We start from the raw sequence: 8949 nt of genomic DNA on the forward strand, positions 1-8949 counted from the left end.
TCGACCCGAGACCAAGGCCCTAACATTGTCTGGGGATAGCGAACAGTGGTTCAGGATATGGAGAAGTAGGATATTACCATATAATATTGCAACTTGGTAGGTAACATAATGAAATTTACCCAAAACATACTCCAAAGAGTATAAAGTTTTAATAATAATGGTGTAAATTAAGTATATGGTCTTCTAAGTACCTCTAATGCCTCTTAAAATATAAAATATATAGTAGTCAAAGAATGTTTTGAGATGTCTACAGTATTTTGACAAGTGATTCATAAAATTCGATACATTTCAAATTTATATTTTATAATATTTTTATTAACAATATAACATTTACTGTATTTTTTGAGTATATTTATTAGTCCTTGTCAGAGCTGATGATTTTTAATGTATTTTATAATATAATTGTATATTGTATTAATTAGCTACGGTATAGTTAAGGTATTAATTAACCAAAATAAATTTTAATAATGTCAATACCCTAATATATTGAACCCAAACCACTGTACTTAAGTAGTCCCTGGTCGCTTCTTTTATCGCTCGAGCTCGAGACCAGATTGGATGATCTTGGGCCTGCTCCTCGCACTTAATTGTTGGTCATGCACTGACGCTGCATTTATTTATGGTTTTCTTAATGAGTCTCATATTTATTACACAGCGGCCAGACGGACGGACGGCACGGGCAAAGTCATCCATATCCACATCCACATCCACATCCATCCATATATCCACATATATCCCGTTTTGGGTCAGGGGAAATACGTGTCGCATTTCATTAACGGGCTCCCTGCGTTCGACGATTTCCAATCGAAGGCAAAAGTTCGTAAAATATATCGAGTGTAATTTGAATATGCACTTGAAATTGCATGGAAATTATATGTCGCATTGGACTTAACACTTATTCCGGTCGGAAATGACCGTACTTGGATGCTATCGATTTTGAATGGGTCATTCGGTTCTCTATTTGTTTTGGGTCTTTCTTTGGTTGCGCTCCTCGTAAATGGGAGTTGGGTGTGGCAGAACATAAGATCGGTTTTCCGTCTTTCATAGATTTAATTTGGTGCATAACCTAATTATAGATGCATCGCATTAGGGTTTCCAACCTAATCCTCAAATGGGAGGGCAAATAAACAAGTTCCTTTTAAGGATTCTAATCTGGCATCTCCAAGCGTATGCTGGGAGTCAATCCTTCCCACAATCAATTAAAATGCCCACCCACCCCCAAAACGTCTTTCCACACCTTTAAGCCCACCGTCTTTTGGCCAGCTCGGCAAACTGAATTGCCGCTGGGCCAAAATTGATAACATTGTAACATTGAATTTTCTGCATATAAATGAATTAATTTTCTGCCGACGCATCCTCGAAGCTCCTGTGGCTCTGACTCCGGTCTTTGTCCTGTCCTCCGTATCAGCAGACTACCATCCCCATCCCCATCCTCATCTCATCTCTTCGAGGCTGCAGGCATTGTGTACCGGGCTAATTTCCATAAACCCCCCTTCTTTTCCGTAGAGACGAAGAAGTCGCAACGCCATTGTTATGCTAAAGTTCGCTGTGCGAATTGCGAAAGGGGTTGCAAGTTTTAGCCTCAAATATCGGGGGGTTTTGGACAGGGAAAAACAGACCACCGGGCTCGAGTGGGAATCCGCTAAAAATTTTTGCTAGCCAGAGGCCCAGAGAGGATAAGCTCACCACCAAACCAAATTGTTGCACAAATGTCTTTCGTGGAATCCCGGCCAAACAGGAGAGTGAATAATGGAAAAAAAGGAGCAACCCATGTAAGCACCTTAAATATAGAGGCCGTAGCGCCCCTGAAACCTGCCTTTTTTTTATAGATAAACACAGGGAAAAATAGTTTTGGTTAAGAACAAAAGTTTAAAATTTAAAAAAAAGAACATAAAAAGCATAAGACACTTAATAACAAATATTTGTCTGAAGTAGAGAACAAAATCCTCTTAAAGTTCTAAATACAACATATTTTAAATATTCTAATATTTAGAATTTTTGACAGTAGTAATTTTCAATAAGACCAATAAGGATCTACTTCTTCCAGGAATATGTTTAACACTCTTTTTAGAATCAAACAAATTAGATAAAGATACATTATATAACTAGAAGGTTAATATTTTCTGTACTGCAAAATCCTCTTAAGTGAGATTACTAATAAATACCATATATTTCAACCTATCGGATCGTATTTAAGATAAAAGATATTTTTAATAATTTTGATTAGAGACCTGCTTCTTCCTAGAATATGTATAGCTTTTCATATCTCTATTTCTCTCGGTGTACAGATATCGGGCAACTGTAACTATTCTGCCATTATCCCAGGGGCCTAATCGTGCGTGAGTAAGGGCGAGGATATGATCGTTCTCCGGCTGAGCTGCTTAGGTTATTGTGCAGTGTTGCCTGCAATTGCCTGTGAAATTGCATTGAAATGCGAATTGCATTATGCATTAGGACCAATACGGCACAGTAGCTACATCAACTGTGGAAACACCAACAACAGATCGACGCCCCGGCAGTCCTGTCAATCAAAATAGATCGCTTAGGGATAGAGCTCGGGATGGGGGAGTGAGTGTAAGGTGTTCGCTGTCAGATTTTCTCCAAAACGAATCGCTATAAATTTTATACGCTTCTTGAAACTTTATTTTATGGCTGTGCCAACAATGGCCAAAATGAAAACGAGCAGTGAGAGAGAAAAATAGAGTAGAATAGAGAAACTACCAGCGGAATGGAACGCCGTTAATTTACGAGATATACTCCCCATGGTTTTTCGGTTCTATTTGGTCCATTTTGTGTATACAAAACGGGCGAGTGCAAAGATCGGAGCAACGGATCCGGGACTTCCATTCGTGTGAATTTGAAATAAAACACACTGCACCTAGTAAAAGTCATCGGCGGAAAGGGGAGGGCTGCGAAGTGCCCAGGGGCGGGGAGGGGGTTCGCGATCCCAATAACTTCTTAAGCTTGATTGCCAGAATTTTTTAATTGCCAATATCCATTAGTTCTAAGCACCTACATTTGGGCTTGGGCGATTTTAAGATGCAGTGTACTACAATTTAGAAGATATAGGTACATCAAAAAGAGAGTCTTTAAATTGTTAAAACTAAAATTTTATAATGGTTATTTTTGGTGTCATCTAAAAAACAAAAATTGATCCCAACATTCTTACAAATAGTACTGACATTATGTTTTTTTCGATGTTAAGAAATTTGTAATCTATTCGAAGTTCTTTAATAACCCCACTATCCCATTCAATCAAAAAGATGTAGTATTTTAAAAATTTTGATAGTAGGTACCTTGTATAAGTATTACTACTATATGTATTTTCGAATAAGATCCCTCTTTTTATAAGTCAGATTGGAGGCGCCATTAAATCCCCATATCACCATTTAAGTACAACGTCCATGTGCCATCTGATGAAATCGTGTAAGATCCCAAGATCCCCAGCTCTGTGGTATCCACAGATGCCAGCGACATGCCACAAATGGACTGTGGACTCCCTCCCCCGTATCTCACCTCCCCAATCCATCCGATCCATCCATCCAATCCATATTGCTCCCGATAGATAGTGACAGCAGAAGACCCCAAAAGTCCCGGGTAAAGTCTCGCGACCCGGACATGTGTCAAATCAACGCGTTAAATGTTTGTGGAGCATTTAAAAAATATTTTCATGTAATTTGGTAAACTAATTGTAGCTCCTGCCGCTGTTATTGTTGTTTTGACAATAAGGCATTTGTAGCTTTTCAGCGATGAGAGGGACGTGATTCGACTTTGATTGACTTGGGCTGACAGACAGACTGACTGCGAGTTGCAGTTCCAGTTTCAGGCTCTTTTCATGTCTTGTGGACTGGGGTTTTCCGGTATTCGTATGCCTTGTTGCATTATGTTCGACATCGACATGTAATTGATATATTGGATGCAGGCGCTCCGCCAACGATCCACCCACTCTCCATCTCGATATCCCTATCCCCCCACTAAACAGATGTTTTGCATGCTAATGTTTGTTTACTTAGTATTGTTTTTAAACTAATGCTGATGCTTCGGTCTGGGATTGTAGGAGTTTGCATCTGAGCCGATCCGCTGCGGTTTTCCATATGCTAAGAGGGGAATATTCTTAATTGGTTGGATATTGGAAAGCAATTAAGAGCTGGAAAAGGTGTGGTATGGGATGCATTTTGAGATTGATGATGGGTAAAGTAAATGAATAGATAGATATTGTAGTATTTGGTAGCTATCAAAGATTTAACTTTATTAAATAACCAATTCTATTTTCCAAAATGTTTTTCAAAAATATATTACTTTGCAGAAAGATACATTTTATATAATCTAATAATAACAATAATTGTAGAAATATTAAAATTTAGTAGGTGCATAGATACTTTTTATGATATTTATTTAGTAATTAACCTATGCACACTTGACAGTTTTACACATTTCTCCCAGTTCATCCGGTAAAACTTCCAGCTTCCACATTCCTCGGTCTCGTTCATCCGCTGCAATCACTCAAAAATTCTATAGAAAATGCATAAAAACTCAAGCATGGTTTGTATACACAAATTTGTTTGCTAGTAATTAACAAATTTAGGGGAAACAATATCATTAATCCTCGACAATATAAAATCAGAGTTTATTTCCAACAATAATACAAACATTTAATGCCCTGCGATTCCGAAACCCCGTTGTCGTAGGGCTTCCCCCATACCAAATCCTCCGTCCTGGGCTGTATATCAAATCTGTAATAAGTGCTGAGTGCAGAGGGGTGGGGAAGTGGGGGATCGGGAGCCGGGAATCCGGTTGGGCACATGCCTCGAATGGGAAACGGACCGGTTGTATTTTTTTCTGGGAAAAAACTGTCGACGCAACGTCTACGGTGCAGCAGCAAGTCCATAAAAAGCAGGCGAGCGCATAATGGCAATGCCCATTAAAAAAGGTGCAGAACGCTGTTGATGTTTATGGCCACATCGTTCAGATATATAGCCCAGAAATACACGAAACGGTGCCAACTAGTTGCGGCTGAATTCGATGTGTCAGTTGATGGAGACATTTGTGGTGCTTAATAAGGTTAAGTTAGAGATTACAATGTCAGGGAAATACAAATTATAAAGGATTCAGAAACATTTTAAAAATTCCATATAAATATGTAAAACATTTTTAAAAATTTCTGAAAATAATTCGCGATTAAAACAAACCATTCCCCACAGAAAAAAATTCTTACATAATGTGTAACATAGAAAATATATTTCTTGTTAAATTAAAATAAAATTAAAAACAACACTAATTTTGAGAATTGTTTCTTTGTGTTATTGTTGTTTAAAATACGAGTAAATCATCGAACTTAAAAAGAACTTACAAAATGTTGATTCCCCTTTACTTTAATCGATTTTCTCTTACAAATTTTACTTAAATAAGTACTAACACATGGTAAAAAGGGGTACAAAGTACTCCTTTGATTCCAAAACCATCTTAAAAAGTGAATGAAAACCCAAAAAACTAAACTCAACTATGTGAAACGATTTCAGCCAAGTTTAACACTCTGTAAATACAATCTACATGTCTGCCTTTTCAGTGGTGGAAAGTGCCCTTGACATTTGCCTTTTACCTTTCTCCAGTCCCCAGTACTTTGAGCATTTCCTGTTTGCTTAACTGATTTCTTTCCTCTTTTTCCGAGGGGCCATGTCTTTCGGCCACCTTTCCCAACAAGTTTTCCCAGCGATCGCCGGCCAAAATGGCCGCCACAGTGGTAACCACCATGGAGTGGATAAATGTGGATGGAGTGCAAGTACAGAGCCACCCCGAGAGCACAGACTAGACAAATATTGAGTTTTTCAATTAGCACCCCGAAAAGTTGTCTCTCTGCTCAGCCTTTTAGCCGCCCCTTTTTGTCTGGTCTGGTTTGGTCTGTCAAAAAAGGAAAACTTACCCTTACTTGGCGCAATGTTCGTCCCGTCTCTTTCGGCTGGCATCGTCCCGTCTCTTTCACTTTTCCGTTTTTGGGCACGGGAGCGGAGCGGTAGTGTTTGTCTAAAGGATCAGGCTTTTGTTTGCATACGGCCGCGTTAATTGCCCATAGTGGCGAGCGTTTAAAGCCGCCACAAATCCCCACCGACGAAATGTCATGTCGCCCCTCGTCGCCACGTGTTATATTACCTTGGGAACTGGAACTTCTCCATCTCCCCCTCTACTTTTTTTTTTATTTTGTGTGCGCAAAAGATAAAGCAAACCGATCCCGGAGTCGAGTCCTCCTTTGCTGTTTGCCCCAGCTTGTTTTTCATGTTGTAAAGTTAATTATAAATTAAATATTGATTCTGTGCGTGCGACCGGCTCTCTCGATTTTCCCATTTCCACCCATTTTCCTCACCCGTTTTCCAATTCCCCATTGCAGTCTTGAATTTTTTGCAAGCCGCCAGAACGGCATGAAATTGATTGGTCACGTATGATTTATTAATATTTTCTTTTCATTACGCATCCGCAGCGTTGACAGCAGCTGTTTTAATTGGTTTAAAATTTCCAATGCACTTCAATTGGGCCGCCAACGCCAATTTGGCCCGCAGTGGTCTGAGGTTTAATGGGCCACAGTTGTTCGGCTTCCGATTTGCATTTCGATATGGACACTTGCAGTAGAAAGTCATGTCTTCTGCAGGATTGATGGTTGGTACTATGTGTATTGATGTCTGCCTGCTCAAGTGGCTATCAATTAGTTTTATTGGATTTTACCAAATGTTTTGCTTACCCAAGTGCAGGCTTAGTGCTAGTCATGTCGTTGTAAAAGTAAATAGCTTGTGTTTCGAAGATATATTCGTAAATCCTCTAAATTGATTGGGTAACTTTATTATTTTGGGCTGCTAATTGGAATCTCTGAAATAATCTTGCCTTGTGAACCGAAGTATGCTGGATAAAAGGAGGGATTTATTTGGTATTTCTAAACATGTCATTGATACTACATTTTAGTTACTAGTTTGTGTGCGCTGAGTTTTGGTTTATACAAATTAAAGATTAAGGTTAAAGAAATGAAGGATTAATTAATCAAAAATTTTTAAGAAGCATTATAAAGGAGTTATATTTCATTGAAATTTAATTAAAATCATTCTAATTGATGTCTAGAATAAGTACTAGTGATTAGAGTGTTTAGGCTAACTGAATTTGATAGGGCAAAATTAAATTATTTGGATTGCTAACAGTCTGACCTATCGTATTTCTTTATTATTATAAGGTAATTTATTTTCTTCGTTGGTTTCAGTTTCCAAGTATTTTTTATAAGGTATTTGGTGGGTATTTAATTAATAAAAGTAACCTATAATTTGGAATTTATTTATATTTCTTTTAATTATGATAATAAGTTATTCATTTAGGAATTTTTAAAAGAAATCATTATTTCAATGCAAACTATGTAGCGTTATTAAAGTACTTGTTAGATTTTCAACTTATTACCTTCATAATTTTTAATACAAAAATTAAAAAATTAAATGTGTTAAAATTTATTAACTGGAAATAAAATATTTTCTACGTTAAAGTTTTCTAAGTCAAGTTGCTTTGTCTTTGTAAACCGAACTCACCGCAAAATATGCAAACAGCGACGGCAAAACCTGAAAGATGCACAGTTCACTCACACCAGCACAGCGAGGTCGACTCACACACACCAGCTCACAACTTTGTATCTATGTGGGCCGACAGGTAAAAGCAACCAAGATGGACAGGTCGGAATCGGAACGGGAATCGCTGGGACGGAGGGAAAGCGGGGATCTCGGGGGTCTTGTTACCAGTAATTTATGTGCGGCCATCGATGGTTCAGGTTTTTGGTTGTGGAGGTGAGGCAAATGGCCACACCGTTGACCGACTGGTCAAAACAAGTCCACCAGAGGCGGCGAGGGGGAGGGGACTTACCTCCGATGTGGATGGGATATGGAATATAGTTGTCGAGAGCGGTAGGAGACCTGGAGATCTGGGCATCGAGAGGCAGACTGCGAGGCCCGAACGAGTTGTACTGTTCAATTGCCAATTGTTGTAGTTTCCCAAGCCCCCTTTCACCCCCGAGCCTCTGGTACCTCCTCCCTTGACAGTCCACCCCCCTCGTTGGTGGCAGAGACGTCGACGCTTGTGCTCTCTGCCGCAGCCGTGCTGCGAATGTGTTTGTGAGATACTTTTGCATCTGTGAGATACTTTTGCATCTGTGAGATACTTTTGTATCTGTGCTGCGCAGTCAACGCTGTGGGCGTGGCCTGGCCAGTACAACATTTTGCCAAAATACTTTTTGTGTGTCTCGTCGCTCAATTTGAATTTTTGCCCCTGCTGCTGCGTACGGCACGCCCCAGTTAGATACATAAATATTTATAAACTTTAGATACTTTTCGCTAGGGTTTTCTGCCAAGGTGTGAACTCAGGTTTCAGAGAAAGAGAGGTACCTCCGACCAACAAAAAAAATACACCGATTATGAAAAAGTTTTGCTAAACGACGGAAGCCAAAGAGCAGAAAAAAAGAACGTAGGTACATATATCTAAAATGGCCGAAACGTGGAAATTTCTCCAACTGAATCCCGCCTTCTATTTATTTGGTTAGCGATTTCTGATTTTTTACAAGCCACCACAACCTGGTCAGGTTGTCTTCTTCGCATTTATCTATTTTGCATAATTTTGCTAATTTTCATTGTTTATTTTCGCATTCGATTTGCCTTCTCTCTCTGGATTTTAGCCCCGCATTTATTGGCTTTGTGTTTGTGTCAATAATCGTTTTTCCCTCGCCTTTTTCTATTTATTTTTTTTACAACGATTGTGCTAATTTATTTTATTGCATTGTGCAAATGTGTGTGTGTGCGGGCGAGTTTTGTAATTGCTTTGATTTTTGTCTGCTTTGGCTAAAAATTTATTTGAAATTTTAATTGTGAAAATATTATGCCAGGGATTATGCGATTTATTTGTTATTAAACGGAAGTCATGAAAATGAAATTGGAAATT

At 38.8% G+C, this 8949-nt stretch overlaps 1 long non-coding RNA gene across 1 annotated transcript; it reads right to left on the minus strand.

Moving 5' to 3' along the window:
• Nucleotides 1-6437: 6437 nt before the first annotated feature.
• LOC118877364 (uncharacterized) lies at nucleotides 6438-7972 on the minus strand. Its single transcript, XR_005014244.3, has 3 exons — nucleotides 7554-7972; nucleotides 6731-6888; nucleotides 6438-6675 (listed from the first exon to the last, which is right to left on the minus strand). It is a non-coding gene; the product is annotated as an uncharacterized lncRNA (long non-coding RNA).
• Between the last annotated feature and the right edge of the window lie 977 nt (nucleotides 7973-8949).

Source organism: Drosophila suzukii, chromosome 3 (genome assembly GCF_043229965.1).
Source record: "Drosophila suzukii chromosome 3, CBGP_Dsuzu_IsoJpt1.0, whole genome shotgun sequence".
In the NCBI taxonomy this organism is placed as follows: domain Eukaryota; kingdom Metazoa; phylum Arthropoda; class Insecta; order Diptera; family Drosophilidae; genus Drosophila; species Drosophila suzukii.